At 47.3% G+C, this 20,343-nt stretch overlaps 7 pseudogenes; all 7 read left to right on the plus strand.

The window, feature by feature from the left end:
- Window positions 1–3,899: 3,899 nt before the first annotated feature.
- Window positions 3,900–3,999, plus strand: LOC126482513 (5S ribosomal RNA; annotated as a pseudogene).
- Window positions 4,000–6,248: 2,249 nt separating this feature from the next.
- On the plus strand, window positions 6,249–6,348 carry LOC126482514 (5S ribosomal RNA; annotated as a pseudogene).
- A 2,249-nt stretch (window positions 6,349–8,597) lies between these two features.
- Window positions 8,598–8,697, plus strand: LOC126482516 (5S ribosomal RNA; annotated as a pseudogene).
- Window positions 8,698–10,953: 2,256 nt separating this feature from the next.
- LOC126482517 (5S ribosomal RNA) lies at window positions 10,954–11,053 on the plus strand (annotated as a pseudogene).
- Window positions 11,054–13,302: 2,249 nt separating this feature from the next.
- On the plus strand, window positions 13,303–13,402 carry LOC126482518 (5S ribosomal RNA; annotated as a pseudogene).
- A 2,249-nt stretch (window positions 13,403–15,651) lies between these two features.
- On the plus strand, window positions 15,652–15,751 carry LOC126482519 (5S ribosomal RNA; annotated as a pseudogene).
- A 2,249-nt stretch (window positions 15,752–18,000) lies between these two features.
- Window positions 18,001–18,100, plus strand: LOC126482520 (5S ribosomal RNA; annotated as a pseudogene).
- The last annotated feature ends 2,243 nt before the right edge of the window (window positions 18,101–20,343 follow it).

The following is a 20,343-nucleotide window of genomic DNA, read 5'->3' on the forward strand; positions in this document are numbered from 1 at the left end:
GCTCGCCCTCAAAAAAGCAATCAGCCCATGGCAGACATGTGCAGTGTTAGGCAGAAACATTTTCGACGCCGTCTGCACGTACAGAGACGTTATAGCCCACGCCGCATCCAACAGAGCGACTGCAGCGATCATCTCTGTAGACTTCCAAAAGGCCTTCGACAGGATCGGTCACCGGTACCTGCTGAAGACCTTGGCAAGACTAGGTTTTGGCTCCGAATTCGCTCAAGTCATCAAAAACATGTTAACAAATGCCACGTCAAGAGTTACTGTAAACGGCTGGACATCTACGCCGATAAAACTGGGGAAATCTGTGAGGCAAGGGTGCCCACTGTCGATGGCACTATTCACAGTAGCCCTCGACCCAGTCCTCAGGAAACTCGCTGCCACCGTCAACGGCTACAAGCTGAACGATATAAACGTGACATGTATGGCATATGCCGATGACTTGAGCATTTTCGTGGACGGTAAAGAGGACATCGACAAAGTCCTCCCAATAATAGAGTCTTTTGGGAAGGCATCTGGGGCCAAAACCAACCCCAAAAAAACCGTGCTCGTCCCGATAGGGAACGGGAAACTGAGAGAGGCCAGACCATGGTACCAGGTGACCGACAAATATAAAGTTCTAGGTGTTCAGCTGCAGGCCTGCCCACTCAAAATGGCCGCAGAGAACTGGCGGAACATCCTGAACACCACGAGAGGACTCGTCAGGACACACGCCAACAGAAACCTGACGTTGGATCAGAAAGCACAGCTGATCAACGAAACGATCCTGGCGAAGGCTTGGTACATGGCACAAGTCATGAACGTACCAACAGAAATAGGGAAGTCTATAGGAAGCGCTGTATACTACCTGCTGTGGAGGCGGGAAATTCTCAAAGTGTCGCAAGCCACCAGCACCCTCCCTAGAGAAGAAGGGGGGCTGGGCCTGATAGATGTCACGAGAAAATGCGCGGCACTGTTGCTCCACCGAGCTCTACAAATGGAGGACAGAAGTGTAGACTGTACCACGTCGTCTCTACTGAAAGAACACAGACCCGATTCCGGGGAAGCGCCGGTAGATGTCAGTAGAATACCCTACAAGATGCGCTACTTGAAGCAGATAGTAATGGACAGTAGCTACATCTCATCCACGCTAGCAGTGAAAGAGATGAGAACTGCAGCGAAAATCTATCGTGCACTGAGAGGCAAACAAGGAAGAAGCAGAACAGAGACGAATCTTCCAGACCACGACTGGCCACAAGTCTGGAAGAATCTCTCTGAGAAAGCCATACCCCCGGAAGCTAGAGACACGTGGTACAAAGTCGTACACAACAAGATACCGACGAACGAGCGCCTAGCGCGCATTGGCATGCGCGAGTCGCCGCACTGCGAAGTGTGCAACGAGATCGACACCGTGGAACACCGCTTCACATGTCCGACAAGTCAGGCGATATGGGAGACGTGCAGGAAAATGGTGGCGCTCATGAACAGGGCGGATCACCGAACTATAGAAGCCACAGCCCTCACGATCCCGGCTGCAAAATGTTTCCCACGTCCCAAACGCGTCGCGACCATGTGGACGTTCGCGATGACAGCGCACGCCATAATCGCAAAAAAACAAACGGACGGAGTGCAGTTCCTCACCGATCTCTGGGAGGAACACAAGCGAGCCAAGCGGCAAAACAACTACAGGCAGACGTTCCAGAACTACCTTCAGATAGCGCTGGACGCCGCCTTCAAGGACGCCCTCCGTCCCCACACGCCACGACCGCCTCCGACGTCTCCGCCGCCGCCGCCGCCGCCGCCGCCGCCGCCGCTGCCGCTGCCGCCGCCGCCGCTGCCGCCGCCGCCGCCGACGCCGCCGGCGCCGCCAACACCGCTGCCGCCACACCACGCCCCCCCCTAGTCCTCCACGCCTCCGTCGTCACCGATGCAGAGACCCTCCAACGCCCCCAAAGTGTTGTGTGTTAAATGTGAGTTCGGTATAAAATTTGTGCAGTGCAACAACAGTGTCCGCAGTGCTACGGCTACACATATAGGGCATATCCAGGTAGCGTTCTTAAAAATGTGCGAAACATCACTACGCCGAAGATGACTATGTGAGTAGACTAACAAAAGAAACATCTATATTCAATCCATATTTAATCATGTTAAACTTATCTAGAATATAGTTGTCCACTTATAGAATTATTCTTTAATTATGTTTCAAATGTGTTCCGTATCGCCCTCTCTCTCTCTCTCTCTCTCTCTCTCTCTCTCTCTCTCTCTGTCTCTCTATTTCTCTCTCTCTCCCTCTCTCGCTCTCTTCCCCTCAACCACCATCTCGTGGACACCTCGCTATATATATATATAATATTCTTTCATACATATTTGTCATTGTCCTTTGTCTCTTAAATGTAAGCCTTAGCCAATAAGACATCTCTAATAATAGCTACAAGCCACATAATGGCACCAGACCAAAAACTCGACCTAAAGTAAAGAACTTAGAAGTGTTTGAATCAATAACCCATAAAATTTAACAAAAACGCAAACAAAACTGAAAAATGAAATATTCTTGCTCCACTGACTTACAAATCAGTGCAACAGTGTAAATTACCTGCAAATGCACAAAATATAATGAAACAGACAATTGCAACAAAGTTACATATCAGTAAAGAAAAGAAAAAGACTCGATAACCAACTGAAATTGAAAATACCTTGGAATCTCATGACTGTATTTGTTATTTTGTAAATAAAAGTTTATTACGTTTAAAAAAAAAAAAAAAAAGGTGCTGTTGGCTCTATCTCATTTTTTCATTTTTACGTCGCTGCACCTGCCAGCCCTCTTTTCATACTAACTTTCAGGTGCTGACAAAGATGCTTCCACAAGCATTTGAAACTACTGTATCAAACGTAAGATACGAAATTGCAGTAATGAACTCAGTTTGAGCAAGAATGTGCGAAAGAAGATTGCTAGAACGCCTCGGAAATAACAACACACTACGAATCGACAGATGAGTTTTGAAAATACGTCAGGGCCTACTGTTTTGTAGCTGTGCTAAATTCCACAAAGTAAATAAACAAAAAACAAACAAAAAAAAAAAAAAAAAAAAAAAAAAGAAGAAATAAAATCTTCCGTTCTCGTCCGATCACCGAAGTGAAGCAACAACGTTAGTACTCAGTTGGGTGAGCGCATGGGAACTCTGGCTGTGTTCATTTTTCGCTTTTTAGTCGCTACTCCTGCCAGCCCTCTTTCCATACCACCTTTCTGTTGTGACAAAGAGACTTCCTTAAGCATTTTAAACGGCCGTAAGAAACGAAACTGCAGCAACTAACTCAGTTTGAAGGAGAATGTGCTAACCAAGTTTGCCAGGAAGTCTTTGAAAACGACAAAACAGTACGAATCGGGCGGTATGCTCCGAAATACGATAGCGCCTATCGTTCTGCAGCGGCGTACAGCTCGCAATTCGATTTGTAATCATAAATTGATTCATTTGTCCTCCCGCAGACGTTTCTCGCGCTTGTGCTGTCAAATGGACCGCGACCCGAGCGGCAGCGAGCGGCAGTCGGGACAAGTCGGGACGGAAGGGGAGGCGACACGACAGGCGAGAATGCACCGCGCAAATTACGCAAATATCTGGAAGCGCGGCGCGTGTCAGGCAGGTGATAATAACAGGAACAAGGTGCGTCGCCAGCCAGTGTCGGAGGCCGCACGCACCAAACGAATGACAGGCGGTGCATCCAGCAGCTGTGTTGTGCGTCTCACCTTCGTTCGGCAGTCGCCTATGAGACGCCGAGGCGAGCGCGCACTCCGCGCCACCCTCGAGGTGGAAAGACATGCTTTGCGTCAAATGTGCCACGGAAAGCGGCGATTGCGTGTGTTGGGAGGAGAGGCGAACGCTTCTTCTGTGGCGCGGCTACAGTATAAGGACGCCAACGGCCATACCATGTTGAATACACCGGTTCTCGTCCGATCACCGAAGTTAAGCAACATCGGGCCCGGTTAGTACTTGGATGGGTGACCGCCTGGGAACACCGGGGAAAAACAACTACAGGCAGACGTTCCAGAACTACCTTCAGATAGCGCTGGACGCCGCCTTCAAGGACGCCCTCCGTCCCCACACGCCACGACCGCCTCCGACGTCTCCGCCGCCGCCGCCGCCGCCGCCGCCGCCGCCGCCGCCGCCGCCGCTGCCGCCGCCGCCGCCGACGCCGCCGGCGCCGCCAACACCGCTGCCGCCACACCACGCCCCCCCCTAGTCCTCCACGCCTCCGTCGTCACCGATGCAGAGACCCTCCAACGCCCCCAAAGTGTTGTGTGTTAAATGTGAGTTCGGTATAAAATTTGTGCAGTGCAACAACAGTGTCCGCAGTGCTACGGCTACACATATAGGGCATATCGAGGTAGCGTTTCTTAAAAATGTGCGAAACATCACTACGCCGAAGATGACTATGTGAGTAGACTGACAAAAGAAACATCTATATTCAATCCATATTTAATCATGTTAAACTTATCTAGAATATAGTTGTCCACTTATAGAATTATTCTTTAATTATGTTTCAAATGTGTTCCGTATCGCCCTCTCACTCTCTCTCTCTCTCTCTCTCTCTCTCTCTCTCTCTCTCTGTCTCTCTATTTCTCTCTCTCTCTCCCTCTCTCGCTCTCTTCCCCTCAACCACCATCTCGTGGACACCTCGCTATATATATATAATATTCTTTCATACATATTTGTCATTGTCCTTTGTCTCTTAAATGTAAGCCTTAGCCAATAAGACATCTCTAATAATAGCTACAAGCCACATAATGGCACCAGACCAAAAACTCGACCTAAAGTAAAGAACTTAGAAGTGTTTGAATCAATAACCCATAAAATTTAACAAAAACGCAAACAAAACTGAAAAATGAAATATTCTTGCTCCACTGACTTACAAATCAGTGCAACAGTGTAAATTACCTGCAAATGCACAAAATATAATGAAACAGACAATTGCAACAAAGTTACATATCAGTAAAGAAAAGAAAAAGACTCGATAACCAACTGAAATTGAAAATACCTTGGAATCTCATGACTGTATTTGTTATTTTGTAAATAAAAGTTTATTACGTTTAAAAAAAAAAAAAAAAAGGTGCTGTTGGCTCTATCTCATTTTTTCATTTTTACGTCGCTGCACCTGCCAGCCCTCTTTTCATACTAACTTTCAGGTGCTGACAAAGATGCTTCCACAAGCATTTGAAACTACTGTATCAAACGTAAGATACGAAATTGCAGTAATGAACTCAGTTTGAGCAAGAATGTGCGAAAGAAGATTGCTAGAACGCCTCGGAAATAACAACACACTACGAATCGACAGATGAGTTTTGAAAATACGTCAGGGCCTACTGTTTTGTAGCTGTGCTAAATTCCACAAAGTAAATAAACAAAAAACAAACAAAAAAAAAAAAAAAAAAAAAAAAAAAAAAAAAAAAAGAAGAAATAAAATCTTCCGTTCTCGTCCGATCACCGAAGTGAAGCAACAACGTTAGTACTCAGTTGGGTGAGCGCATGGGAACTCTGGCTGTGTTCATTTTTCGCTTTTTAGTCGCTACTCCTGCCAGCCCTCTTTCCATACCACCTTTCTGTTGTGACAAAGAGACTTCCTTAAGCATTTTAAACGGCCGTAAGAAACGAAACTGCAGCAACTAACTCAGTTTGAAGGAGAATGTGCTAACCAAGTTTGCCAGGAAGTCTTTGAAAACGACAAAACAGTACGAATCGGGCGGTATGCTCCGAAATACGATAGCGCCTATCGTTCTGCAGCGGCGTACAGCTCGCAATTCGATTTGTAATCATAAATTGATTCATTTGTCCTCCCGCAGACGTTTCTCGCGCTTGTGCTGTCAAATGGACCGCGACCCGAGCGGCAGCGAGCGGCAGTCGGGACAAGTCGGGACGGAAGGGGAGGCGACACGACAGGCGAGAATGCACCGCGCAAATTACGCAAATATCTGGAAGCGCGGCGCGTGTCAGGCAGGTGATAATAACAGGAACAAGGTGCGTCGCCAGCCAGTGTCGGAGGCCGCACGCACCAAACGAATGACAGGCGGTGCATCCAGCAGCTGTGTTGTGCGTCTCACCTTCGTTCGGCAGTCGCCTATGAGACGCCGAGGCGAGCGCGCACTCCGCGCCACCCTCGAGGTGGAAAGACATGCTTTGCGTCAAATGTGCCACGGAAAGCGGCGATTGCGTGTGTTGGGAGGAGAGGCGAACGCTTCTTCTGTGGCGCGGCTACAGTATAAGGACGCCAACGGCCATACCATGTTGAATACACCGGTTCTCGTCCGATCACCGAAGTTAAGCAACATCGGGCCCGGTTAGTACTTGGATGGGTGACCGCCTGGGAACACCGGGGAAAAACAACTACAGGCAGACGTTCCAGAACTACCTTCAGATAGCGCTGGACGCCGCCTTCAAGGACGCCCTCCGTCCCCACACGCCACGACCGCCTCCGACGTCTCCGCCGCCGCCGCCGCCGCCGCCGCCGCCGCCGCTGCCGCTGCCGCCGCCGCCGCTGCCGCCGCCGCCGCCGACGCCGCCGGCGCCGCCAACACCGCTGCCGCCACACCACGCCCCCCCCTAGTCCTCCACGCCTCCGTCGTCACCGATGCAGAGACCCTCCAACGCCCCCAAAGTGTTGTGTGTTAAATGTGAGTTCGGTATAAAATTTGTGCAGTGCAACAACAGTGTCCGCAGTGCTACGGCTACACATATAGGGCATATCGAGGTAGCGTTTCTTAAAAATGTGCGAAACATCACTACGCCGAAGATGACTATGTGAGTAGACTGACAAAAGAAACATCTATATTCAATCCATATTTAATCATGTTAAACTTATCTAGAATATAGTTGTCCACTTATAGAATTATTCTTTAATTATGTTTCAAATGTGTTCCGTATCGCCCTCTCACTCTCTCTCTCTCTCTCTCTCTCTCTCTCTCTCTCTCTGTCTCTCTATTTCTCTCTCTCTCTCCCTCTCTCGCTCTCTTCCCCTCAACCACCATCTCGTGGACACCTCGCTATATATATATAATATTCTTTCATACATATTTGTCATTGTCCTTTGTCTCTTAAATGTAAGCCTTAGCCAATAAGACATCTCTAATAATAGCTACAAGCCACATAATGGCACCAGACCAAAAACTCGACCTAAAGTAAAGAACTTAGAAGTGTTTGAATCAATAACCCATAAAATTTAACAAAAACGCAAACAAAACTGAAAAATGAAATATTCTTGCTCCACTGACTTACAAATCAGTGCAACAGTGTAAATTACCTGCAAATGCACAAAATATAATGAAACAGACAATTGCAACAAAGTTACATATCAGTAAAGAAAAGAAAAAGACTCGATAACCAACTGAAATTGAAAATACCTTGGAATCTCATGACTGTATTTGTTATTTTGTAAATAAAAGTTTATTACGTTTAAAAAAAAAAAAAAAAAGGTGCTGTTGGCTCTATCTCATTTTTTCATTTTTACGTCGCTGCACCTGCCAGCCCTCTTTTCATACTAACTTTCAGGTGCTGACAAAGATGCTTCCACAAGCATTTGAAACTACTGTATCAAACGTAAGATACGAAATTGCAGTAATGAACTCAGTTTGAGCAAGAATGTGCGAAAGAAGATTGCTAGAACGCCTCGGAAATAACAACACACTACGAATCGACAGATGAGTTTTGAAAATACGTCAGGGCCTACTGTTTTGTAGCTGTGCTAAATTCCACAAAGTAAATAAACAAAAAACAAACAAAAAAAAAAAAAAAAAAAAAAAAAAAAAAGAAGAAATAAAATCTTCCGTTCTCGTCCGATCACCGAAGTGAAGCAACAACGTTAGTACTCAGTTGGGTGAGCGCATGGGAACTCTGGCTGTGTTCATTTTTCGCTTTTTAGTCGCTACTCCTGCCAGCCCTCTTTCCATACCACCTTTCTGTTGTGACAAAGAGACTTCCTTAAGCATTTTAAACGGCCGTAAGAAACGAAACTGCAGCAACTAACTCAGTTTGAAGGAGAATGTGCTAACCAAGTTTGCCAGGAAGTCTTTGAAAACGACAAAACAGTACGAATCGGGCGGTATGCTCCGAAATACGATAGCGCCTATCGTTCTGCAGCGGCGTACAGCTCGCAATTCGATTTGTAATCATAAATTGATTCATTTGTCCTCCCGCAGACGTTTCTCGCGCTTGTGCTGTCAAATGGACCGCGACCCGAGCGGCAGCGAGCGGCAGTCGGGACAAGTCGGGACGGAAGGGGAGGCGACACGACAGGCGAGAATGCACCGCGCAAATTACGCAAATATCTGGAAGCGCGGCGCGTGTCAGGCAGGTGATAATAACAGGAACAAGGTGCGTCGCCAGCCAGTGTCGGAGGCCGCACGCACCAAACGAATGACAGGCGGTGCATCCAGCAGCTGTGTTGTGCGTCTCACCTTCGTTCGGCAGTCGCCTATGAGACGCCGAGGCGAGCGCGCACTCCGCGCCACCCTCGAGGTGGAAAGACATGCTTTGCGTCAAATGTGCCACGGAAAGCGGCGATTGCGTGTGTTGGGAGGAGAGGCGAACGCTTCTTCTGTGGCGCGGCTACAGTATAAGGACGCCAACGGCCATACCATGTTGAATACACCGGTTCTCGTCCGATCACCGAAGTTAAGCAACATCGGGCCCGGTTAGTACTTGGATGGGTGACCGCCTGGGAACACCGGGGAAAAACAACTACAGGCAGACGTTCCAGAACTACCTTCAGATAGCGCTGGACGCCGCCTTCAAGGACGCCCTCCGTCCCCACACGCCACGACCGCCTCCGACGTCTCCGCCGCCGCCGCCGCCGCCGCCGCCGCCGCCGCCGCCGCTGCCGCTGCCGCCGCCGCCGCTGCCGCCGCCGCCGCCGACGCCGCCGGCGCCGCCAACACCGCTGCCGCCACACCACGCCCCCCCCTAGTCCTCCACGCCTCCGTCGTCACCGATGCAGAGACCCTCCAACGCCCCCAAAGTGTTGTGTGTTAAATGTGAGTTCGGTATAAAATTTGTGCAGTGCAACAACAGTGTCCGCAGTGCTACGGCTACACATATAGGGCATATCGAGGTAGCGTTTCTTAAAAATGTGCGAAACATCACTACGCCGAAGATGACTATGTGAGTAGACTGACAAAAGAAACATCTATATTCAATCCATATTTAATCATGTTAAACTTATCTAGAATATAGTTGTCCACTTATAGAATTATTCTTTAATTATGTTTCAAATGTGTTCCGTATCGCCCTCTCACTCTCTCTCTCTCTCTCTCTCTCTCTCTCTCTCTCTCTCTCTCTGTCTCTCTATTTCTCTCTCTCTCTCCCTCTCTCGCTCTCTTCCCCTCAACCACCATCTCGTGGACACCTCGCTATATATATATAATATTCTTTCATACATATTTGTCATTGTCCTTTGTCTCTTAAATGTAAGCCTTAGCCAATAAGACATCTCTAATAATAGCTACAAGCCACATAATGGCACCAGACCAAAAACTCGACCTAAAGTAAAGAACTTAGAAGTGTTTGAATCAATAACCCATAAAATTTAACAAAAACGCAAACAAAACTGAAAAATGAAATATTCTTGCTCCACTGACTTACAAATCAGTGCAACAGTGTAAATTACCTGCAAATGCACAAAATATAATGAAACAGACAATTGCAACAAAGTTACATATCAGTAAAGAAAAGAAAAAGACTCGATAACCAACTGAAATTGAAAATACCTTGGAATCTCATGACTGTATTTGTTATTTTGTAAATAAAAGTTTATTACGTTTAAAAAAAAAAAAAAAAAGGTGCTGTTGGCTCTATCTCATTTTTTCATTTTTACGTCGCTGCACCTGCCAGCCCTCTTTTCATACTAACTTTCAGGTGCTGACAAAGATGCTTCCACAAGCATTTGAAACTACTGTATCAAACGTAAGATACGAAATTGCAGTAATGAACTCAGTTTGAGCAAGAATGTGCGAAAGAAGATTGCTAGAACGCCTCGGAAATAACAACACACTACGAATCGACAGATGAGTTTTGAAAATACGTCAGGGCCTACTGTTTTGTAGCTGTGCTAAATTCCACAAAGTAAATAAACAAAAAACAAACAAAAAAAAAAAAAAAAAAAAAAAAAGAAGAAATAAAATCTTCCGTTCTCGTCCGATCACCGAAGTGAAGCAACAACGTTAGTACTCAGTTGGGTGAGCGCATGGGAACTCTGGCTGTGTTCATTTTTCGCTTTTTAGTCGCTACTCCTGCCAGCCCTCTTTCCATACCACCTTTCTGTTGTGACAAAGAGACTTCCTTAAGCATTTTAAACGGCCGTAAGAAACGAAACTGCAGCAACTAACTCAGTTTGAAGGAGAATGTGCTAACCAAGTTTGCCAGGAAGTCTTTGAAAACGACAAAACAGTACGAATCGGGCGGTATGCTCCGAAATACGATAGCGCCTATCGTTCTGCAGCGGCGTACAGCTCGCAATTCGATTTGTAATCATAAATTGATTCATTTGTCCTCCCGCAGACGTTTCTCGCGCTTGTGCTGTCAAATGGACCGCGACCCGAGCGGCAGCGAGCGGCAGTCGGGACAAGTCGGGACGGAAGGGGAGGCGACACGACAGGCGAGAATGCACCGCGCAAATTACGCAAATATCTGGAAGCGCGGCGCGTGTCAGGCAGGTGATAATAACAGGAACAAGGTGCGTCGCCAGCCAGTGTCGGAGGCCGCACGCACCAAACGAATGACAGGCGGTGCATCCAGCAGCTGTGTTGTGCGTCTCACCTTCGTTCGTCAGTCGCCTATGAGACGCCGAGGCGAGCGCGCACTCCGCGCCACCCTCGAGGTGGAAAGACATGCTTTGCGTCAAATGTGCCACGGAAAGCGGCGATTGCGTGTGTTGGGAGGAGAGGCGAACGCTTCTTCTGTGGCGCGGCTACAGTATAAGGACGCCAACGGCCATACCATGTTGAATACACCGGTTCTCGTCCGATCACCGAAGTTAAGCAACATCGGGCCCGGTTAGTACTTGGATGGGTGACCGCCTGGGAACACCGGGGAAAAACAACTACAGGCAGACGTTCCAGAACTACCTTCAGATAGCGCTGGACGCCGCCTTCAAGGACGCCCTCCGTCCCCACACGCCACGACCGCCTCCGACGTCTCCGCCGCCGCCGCCGCCGCCGCCGCCGCCGCCGCTGCCGCTGCCGCCGCCGCCGCTGCCGCCGCCGCCGCCGACGCCGCCGGCGCCGCCAACACCGCTGCCGCCACACCACGCCCCCCCCTAGTCCTCCACGCCTCCGTCGTCACCGATGCAGAGACCCTCCAACGCCCCCAAAGTGTTGTGTGTTAAATGTGAGTTCGGTATAAAATTTGTGCAGTGCAACAACAGTGTCCGCAGTGCTACGGCTACACATATAGGGCATATCGAGGTAGCGTTTCTTAAAAATGTGCGAAACATCACTACGCCGAAGATGACTATGTGAGTAGACTGACAAAAGAAACATCTATATTCAATCCATATTTAATCATGTTAAACTTATCTAGAATATAGTTGTCCACTTATAGAATTATTCTTTAATTATGTTTCAAATGTGTTCCGTATCGCCCTCTCACTCTCTCTCTCTCTCTCTCTCTCTCTCTCTCTCTCTCTGTCTCTCTATTTCTCTCTCTCTCTCCCTCTCTCGCTCTCTTCCCCTCAACCACCATCTCGTGGACACCTCGCTATATATATATAATATTCTTTCATACATATTTGTCATTGTCCTTTGTCTCTTAAATGTAAGCCTTAGCCAATAAGACATCTCTAATAATAGCTACAAGCCACATAATGGCACCAGACCAAAAACTCGACCTAAAGTAAAGAACTTAGAAGTGTTTGAATCAATAACCCATAAAATTTAACAAAAACGCAAACAAAACTGAAAAATGAAATATTCTTGCTCCACTGACTTACAAATCAGTGCAACAGTGTAAATTACCTGCAAATGCACAAAATATAATGAAACAGACAATTGCAACAAAGTTACATATCAGTAAAGAAAAGAAAAAGACTCGATAACCAACTGAAATTGAAAATACCTTGGAATCTCATGACTGTATTTGTTATTTTGTAAATAAAAGTTTATTACGTTTAAAAAAAAAAAAAAAAAGGTGCTGTTGGCTCTATCTCATTTTTTCATTTTTACGTCGCTGCACCTGCCAGCCCTCTTTTCATACTAACTTTCAGGTGCTGACAAAGATGCTTCCACAAGCATTTGAAACTACTGTATCAAACGTAAGATACGAAATTGCAGTAATGAACTCAGTTTGAGCAAGAATGTGCGAAAGAAGATTGCTAGAACGCCTCGGAAATAACAACACACTACGAATCGACAGATGAGTTTTGAAAATACGTCAGGGCCTACTGTTTTGTAGCTGTGCTAAATTCCACAAAGTAAATAAACAAAAAACAAACAAAAAAAAAAAAAAAAAAAAAAAAAAAAAAGAAGAAATAAAATCTTCCGTTCTCGTCCGATCACCGAAGTGAAGCAACAACGTTAGTACTCAGTTGGGTGAGCGCATGGGAACTCTGGCTGTGTTCATTTTTCGCTTTTTAGTCGCTACTCCTGCCAGCCCTCTTTCCATACCACCTTTCTGTTGTGACAAAGAGACTTCCTTAAGCATTTTAAACGGCCGTAAGAAACGAAACTGCAGCAACTAACTCAGTTTGAAGGAGAATGTGCTAACCAAGTTTGCCAGGAAGTCTTTGAAAACGACAAAACAGTACGAATCGGGCGGTATGCTCCGAAATACGATAGCGCCTATCGTTCTGCAGCGGCGTACAGCTCGCAATTCGATTTGTAATCATAAATTGATTCATTTGTCCTCCCGCAGACGTTTCTCGCGCTTGTGCTGTCAAATGGACCGCGACCCGAGCGGCAGCGAGCGGCAGTCGGGACAAGTCGGGACGGAAGGGGAGGCGACACGACAGGCGAGAATGCACCGCGCAAATTACGCAAATATCTGGAAGCGCGGCGCGTGTCAGGCAGGTGATAATAACAGGAACAAGGTGCGTCGCCAGCCAGTGTCGGAGGCCGCACGCACCAAACGAATGACAGGCGGTGCATCCAGCAGCTGTGTTGTGCGTCTCACCTTCGTTCGGCAGTCGCCTATGAGACGCCGAGGCGAGCGCGCACTCCGCGCCACCCTCGAGGTGGAAAGACATGCTTTGCGTCAAATGTGCCACGGAAAGCGGCGATTGCGTGTGTTGGGAGGAGAGGCGAACGCTTCTTCTGTGGCGCGGCTACAGTATAAGGACGCCAACGGCCATACCATGTTGAATACACCGGTTCTCGTCCGATCACCGAAGTTAAGCAACATCGGGCCCGGTTAGTACTTGGATGGGTGACCGCCTGGGAACACCGGGGAAAAACAACTACAGGCAGACGTTCCAGAACTACCTTCAGATAGCGCTGGACGCCGCCTTCAAGGACGCCCTCCGTCCCCACACGCCACGACCGCCTCCGACGTCTCCGCCGCCGCCGCCGCCGCCGCCGCCGCCGCCGCTGCCGCTGCCGCCGCCGCCGCTGCCGCCGCCGCCGCCGACGCCGCCGGCGCCGCCAACACCGCTGCCGCCACACCACGCCCCCCCCTAGTCCTCCACGCCTCCGTCGTCACCGATGCAGAGACCCTCCAACGCCCCCAAAGTGTTGTGTGTTAAATGTGAGTTCGGTATAAAATTTGTGCAGTGCAACAACAGTGTCCGCAGTGCTACGGCTACACATATAGGGCATATCGAGGTAGCGTTTCTTAAAAATGTGCGAAACATCACTACGCCGAAGATGACTATGTGAGTAGACTGACAAAAGAAACATCTATATTCAATCCATATTTAATCATGTTAAACTTATCTAGAATATAGTTGTCCACTTATAGAATTATTCTTTAATTATGTTTCAAATGTGTTCCGTATCGCCCTCTCACTCTCTCTCTCTCTCTCTCTCTCTCTCTCTCTCTCTCTGTCTCTCTATTTCTCTCTCTCTCTCCCTCTCTCGCTCTCTTCCCCTCAACCACCATCTCGTGGACACCTCGCTATATATATATAATATTCTTTCATACATATTTGTCATTGTCCTTTGTCTCTTAAATGTAAGCCTTAGCCAATAAGACATCTCTAATAATAGCTACAAGCCACATAATGGCACCAGACCAAAAACTCGACCTAAAGTAAAGAACTTAGAAGTGTTTGAATCAATAACCCATAAAATTTAACAAAAACGCAAACAAAACTGAAAAATGAAATATTCTTGCTCCACTGACTTACAAATCAGTGCAACAGTGTAAATTACCTGCAAATGCACAAAATATAATGAAACAGACAATTGCAACAAAGTTACATATCAGTAAAGAAAAGAAAAAGACTCGATAACCAACTGAAATTGAAAATACCTTGGAATCTCATGACTGTATTTGTTATTTTGTAAATAAAAGTTTATTACGTTTAAAAAAAAAAAAAAAAAGGTGCTGTTGGCTCTATCTCATTTTTTCATTTTTACGTCGCTGCACCTGCCAGCCCTCTTTTCATACTAACTTTCAGGTGCTGACAAAGATGCTTCCACAAGCATTTGAAACTACTGTATCAAACGTAAGATACGAAATTGCAGTAATGAACTCAGTTTGAGCAAGAATGTGCGAAAGAAGATTGCTAGAACGCCTCGGAAATAACAACACACTACGAATCGACAGATGAGTTTTGAAAATACGTCAGGGCCTACTGTTTTGTAGCTGTGCTAAATTCCACAAAGTAAATAAACAAAAAACAAACAAAAAAAAAAAAAAAAAAAAAAAAAAAAAAGAAGAAATAAAATCTTCCGTTCTCGTCCGATCACCGAAGTGAAGCAACAACGTTAGTACTCAGTTGGGTGAGCGCATGGGAACTCTGGCTGTGTTCATTTTTCGCTTTTTAGTCGCTACTCCTGCCAGCCCTCTTTCCATACCACCTTTCTGTTGTGACAAAGAGACTTCCTTAAGCATTTTAAACGGCCGTAAGAAACGAAACTGCAGCAACTAACTCAGTTTGAAGGAGAATGTGCTAACCAAGTTTGCCAGGAAGTCTTTGAAAACGACAAAACAGTACGAATCGGGCGGTATGCTCCGAAATACGATAGCGCCTATCGTTCTGCAGCGGCGTACAGCTCGCAATTCGATTTGTAATCATAAATTGATTCATTTGTCCTCCCGCAGACGTTTCTCGCGCTTGTGCTGTCAAATGGACCGCGACCCGAGCGGCAGCGAGCGGCAGTCGGGACAAGTCGGGACGGAAGGGGAGGCGACACGACAGGCGAGAATGCACCGCGCAAATTACGCAAATATCTGGAAGCGCGGCGCGTGTCAGGCAGGTGATAATAACAGGAACAAGGTGCGTCGCCAGCCAGTGTCGGAGGCCGCACGCACCAAACGAATGACAGGCGGTGCATCCAGCAGCTGTGTTGTGCGTCTCACCTTCGTTCGGCAGTCGCCTATGAGACGCCGAGGCGAGCGCGCACTCCGCGCCACCCTCGAGGTGGAAAGACATGCTTTGCGTCAAATGTGCCACGGAAAGCGGCGATTGCGTGTGTTGGGAGGAGAGGCGAACGCTTCTTCTGTGGCGCGGCTACAGTATAAGGACGCCAACGGCCATACCATGTTGAATACACCGGTTCTCGTCCGATCACCGAAGTTAAGCAACATCGGGCCCGGTTAGTACTTGGATGGGTGACCGCCTGGGAACACCGGGGAAAAACAACTACAGGCAGACGTTCCAGAACTACCTTCAGATAGCGCTGGACGCCGCCTTCAAGGACGCCCTCCGTCCCCACACGCCACGACCGCCTCCGACGTCTCCGCCGCCGCCGCCGCCGCCGCCGCCGCCGCCGCTGCCGCTGCCGCCGCCGCCGCTGCCGCCGCCGCCGCCGACGCCGCCGGCGCCGCCAACACCGCTGCCGCCACACCACGCCCCCCCCTAGTCCTCCACGCCTCCGTCGTCACCGATGCAGAGACCCTCCAACGCCCCCAAAGTGTTGTGTGTTAAATGTGAGTTCGGTATAAAATTTGTGCAGTGCAACAACAGTGTCCGCAGTGCTACGGCTACACATATAGGGCATATCGAGGTAGCGTTTCTTAAAAATGTGCGAAACATCACTACGCCGAAGATGACTATGTGAGTAGACTGACAAAAGAAACATCTATATTCAATCCATATTTAATCATGTTAAACTTATCTAGAATATAGTTGTCCACTTATAGAATTATTCTTTAATTATGTTTCAAATGTGTTCCGTATCGCCCTCTCACTCTCTCTCTCTCTCTCTCTCTCTCTCTCTCTCTCTCTGTCTCTCTATTTCTCTCTCTCTCTCCCTCTCTCGCTCTCTTCCCCTCAACCACCATCTCGTGGACACCTCGCTATATATATATAATATTCTTTCATACATATTTGTCATTGTCCTTTGTCTCTTAAATGTAAGCCTTAGCCAATAAGACATCTCTAATAATAGCTACAAGCCACATAATGGCACCAGACCAAAAACTCGACCTAAAGTAAAGAACTTAGAAGTGTTTGAATCAATAACCCATAAAATTTAACAAAAACGCAAACAAAACTGAAAAATGAAATATTCTTGCTCCACTGACTTACAAATCAGTGCAACAGTGTAAATTACCTGCAAATGCACAAAATATAATGAAACAGACAATTGCAACAAAGTTACATATCAGTAAAGAAAAGAAAAAGACTCGATAACCAACTGAAATTGAAAATACCTTGGAATCTCATGACTGTATTTGTTATTTTGTAAATAAAAGTTTATTACGTTTAAAAAAAAAAAAAAAAAGGTGCTGTTGGCTCTATCTCATTTTTTCATTTTTACGTCGCTGCACCTGCCAGCCCTCTTTTCATACTAACTTTCAGGTGCTGACAAAGATGCTTCCACAAGCATTTGAAACTACTGTATCAAACGTAAGATACGAAATTGCAGTAATGAACTCAGTTTGAGCAAGAATGTGCGAAAGAAGATTGCTAGAACGCCTCGGAAATAACAACACACTACGAATCGACAGATGAGTTTTGAAAATACGTCAGGGCCTACTGTTTTGTAGCTGTGCTAAATTCCACAAAGTAAATAAACAAAAAACAAACAAAAAAAAAAAAAAAAAAAAAAAAAAAAAAGAAGAAATAAAATCTTCCGTTCTCGTCCGATCACCGAAGTGAAGCAACAACGTTAGTACTCAGTTGGGTGAGCGCATGGGAACTCTGGCTGTGTTCATTTTTCGCTTTTTAGTCGCTACTCCTGCCAGCCCTCTTTCCATACCACCTTTCTGTTGTGACAAAGAGACTTCCTTAAGCATTTTAAACGGCCGTAAGAAACGAAACTGCAGCAACTAACTCAGTTTGAAGGAGAATGTGCTAACCAAGTTTGCCAGGAAGTCTTTGAAAACGACAAAACAGTACGAATCGGGCGGTATGCTCCGAAATACGATAGCGCCTATCGTTCTGCAGCGGCGTACAGCTCGCAATTCGATTTGTAATCATAAATTGATTCATTTGTCCTCCCGCAGACGTTTCTCGCGCTTGTGCTGTCAAATGGACCGCGACCCGAGCGGCAGCGAGCGGCAGTCGGGACAAGTCGGGACGGAAGGGGAGGCGACACGACAGGCGAGAATGCACCGCGCAAATTACGCAAATATCTGGAAGCGCGGCGCGTGTCAGGCAGGTGATAATAACAGGAACAAGGTGCGTCGCCAGCCAGTGTCGGAGGCCGCACGCACCAAACGAATGACAGGCGGTGCATCCAGCAGCTGTGTTGTGCGTCTCACCTTCGTTCGGCAGTCGCCTATGAGACGCCGAGGCGAGCGCGCACTCCGCGCCACCCTCGAGGTGGAAAGACATGCTTTGCGTCAAATGTGCCACGGAAAGCGGCGATTGCGTGTGTTGGGAGGAGAGGCGAACGCTTCTTCTGTGGCGCGGCTACAGTATAAGGACGCCAACGGCCATACCATGTTGAATACACCGGTTCTCGTCCGATCACCGAAGTTAAGCAACATCGGGCCCGGTTAGTACTTGGATGGGTGACCGCCTGGGAACACCGGGGAAAAACAACTACAGGCAGACGTTCCAGAACTACCTTCAGATAGCGCTGGACGCCGCCTTCAAGGACGCCCTCCGTCCCCACACGCCACGACCGCCTCCGACGTCTCCGCCGCCGCCGCCGCCGCCGCCGCCGCCGCCGCTGCCGCTGCCGCCGCCGCCGCTGCCGCCGCCGCCGCCGACGCCGCCGGCGCCGCCAACACCGCTGCCGCCACACCACGCCCCCCCCTAGTCCTCCACGCCTCCGTCGTCACCGATGCAGAGACCCTCCAACGCCCCCAAAGTGTTGTGTGTTAAATGTGAGTTCGGTATAAAATTTGTGCAGTGCAACAACAGTGTCCGCAGTGCTACGGCTACACATATAGGGCATATCGAGGTAGCGTTTCTTAAAAATGTGCGAAACATCACTACGCCGAAGATGACTATGTGAGTAGACTGACAAAAGAAACATCTATATTCAATCCATATTTAATCATGTTAAACTTATCTAGAATATAGTTGTCCACTTATAGAATTATTCTTTAATTATGTTTCAAATGTGTTCCGTATCGCCCTCTCACTCTCTCTCTCTCTCTCTCTCTCTCTCTCTCTCTCTCTGTCTCTCTATTTCTCTCTCTCTCTCCCTCTCTCGCTCTCTTCCCCTCAACCACCATCTCGTGGACACCTCGCTATATATATATAATATTCTTTCATACATATTTGTCATTGTCCTTTGTCTCTTAAATGTAAGCCTTAGCCAATAAGACATCTCTAATAATAGCTACAAGCCACATAATGGCACCAGACCAAAAACTCGACCTAAAGTAAAGAACTTAGAAGTGTTTGAATCAATAACCCATAAAATTTAACAAAAACGCAAACAAAACTGAAAAATGAAATATTCTTGCTCCACTGACTTACAAATCAGTGCAACAGTGTAAATTACCTGCAAATGCACAAAATATAATGAAACAGACAATTGCAACAAAGTTACATATCAGTAAAGAAAAGAAAAAGACTCGATAACCAACTGAAATTGAAAATACCTTGGAATCTCATGACTGTATTTGTTATTTTGTAAATAAAAGTTTATTACGTTTAAAAAAAAAAAAAAAAAGGTGCTGTTGGCTCTATCTCATTTTTTCATTTTTACGTCGCTGCACCTGCCAGCCCTCTTTTCATACTAACTTTCAGGTGCTGACAAAGATGCTTCCACAAGCATTTGAAACTACTGTATCAAACGTAAGATACGAAATTGCAGTAATGAACTCAGTTTGAGCAAGAATGTGCGAAAGAAGATTGCTAGAACGCCTCGGAAATAACAACACACTACGAATCGACAGATGAGTTTTGAAAATACGTCAGGGCCTACTGTTTTGTAGCTGTGCTAAATTCCACAAAGTAAATAAACAAAAAACAAACAAAAAAAAAAAAAAAAAAAAAAAAAAAAAAAAAAAGAAGAAATAAAATCTTCCGTTCTCGTCCGATCACCGAAGTGAAGCAACAACGTTAGTACTCAGTTGGGTGAGCGCATGGGAACTCTGGCTGTGTTCATTTTTCGCTTTTTAGTCGCTACTCCTGCCAGCCCTCTTTCCATACCACCTTTCTGTTGTGACGAAGAGACTTCCTTAAGCATTTTAAACGGCCGTAAGAAACGAAACTGCAGCAACTAACTCAGTTTGAAGGAGAATGTGCTAACCAAGTTTGCCAGGAAGTCTTTGAAAACGACAAAACAGTACGAATCGGGCGGTATGCTCCGAAATACGATAGCGCCTATCGTTCTGCAGCGGCGTACAGCTCGCAATTCGATTTGTAATCATAAATTGATTCATTTGTCCTCCCGCAGACGTTTCTCGCGCTTGTGCTGTCAAATGGACCGCGACCCGAGCGGCAGCGAGCGGCAGTCGGGACAAGTCGGGACGGAAGGGGAGGCGACACGACAGGCGAGAATGCACCGCGCAAATTACGCAAATATCTGGAAGCGCGGCGCGTGTCAGGCAGGTGATAATAACAGGAACAAGGTGCGTCGCCAGCCAGTGTCGGAGGCCGCACGCACCAAACGAATGACAGGCGGTGCATCCAGCAGCTGTGTTGTGCGTCTCACCTTCGTTCGGCAGTCGCCTATGAGACGCCGAGGCGAGCGCGCACTCCGCGCCACCCTCGAGGTGGAAAGACATGCTTTGCGTCAAATGTGCCACGGAAAGCGGCGATTGCGTGTGTTGGGAGGAGAGGCGAACGCTTCTTCTGTGGCGCGGCTACAGTATAAGG

The sequence above is a fragment of the Schistocerca serialis genome, chromosome 5, assembly GCF_023864345.2.
Source record: "Schistocerca serialis cubense isolate TAMUIC-IGC-003099 chromosome 5, iqSchSeri2.2, whole genome shotgun sequence".
Lineage (NCBI taxonomy): Eukaryota > Metazoa > Arthropoda > Insecta > Orthoptera > Acrididae > Schistocerca > Schistocerca serialis.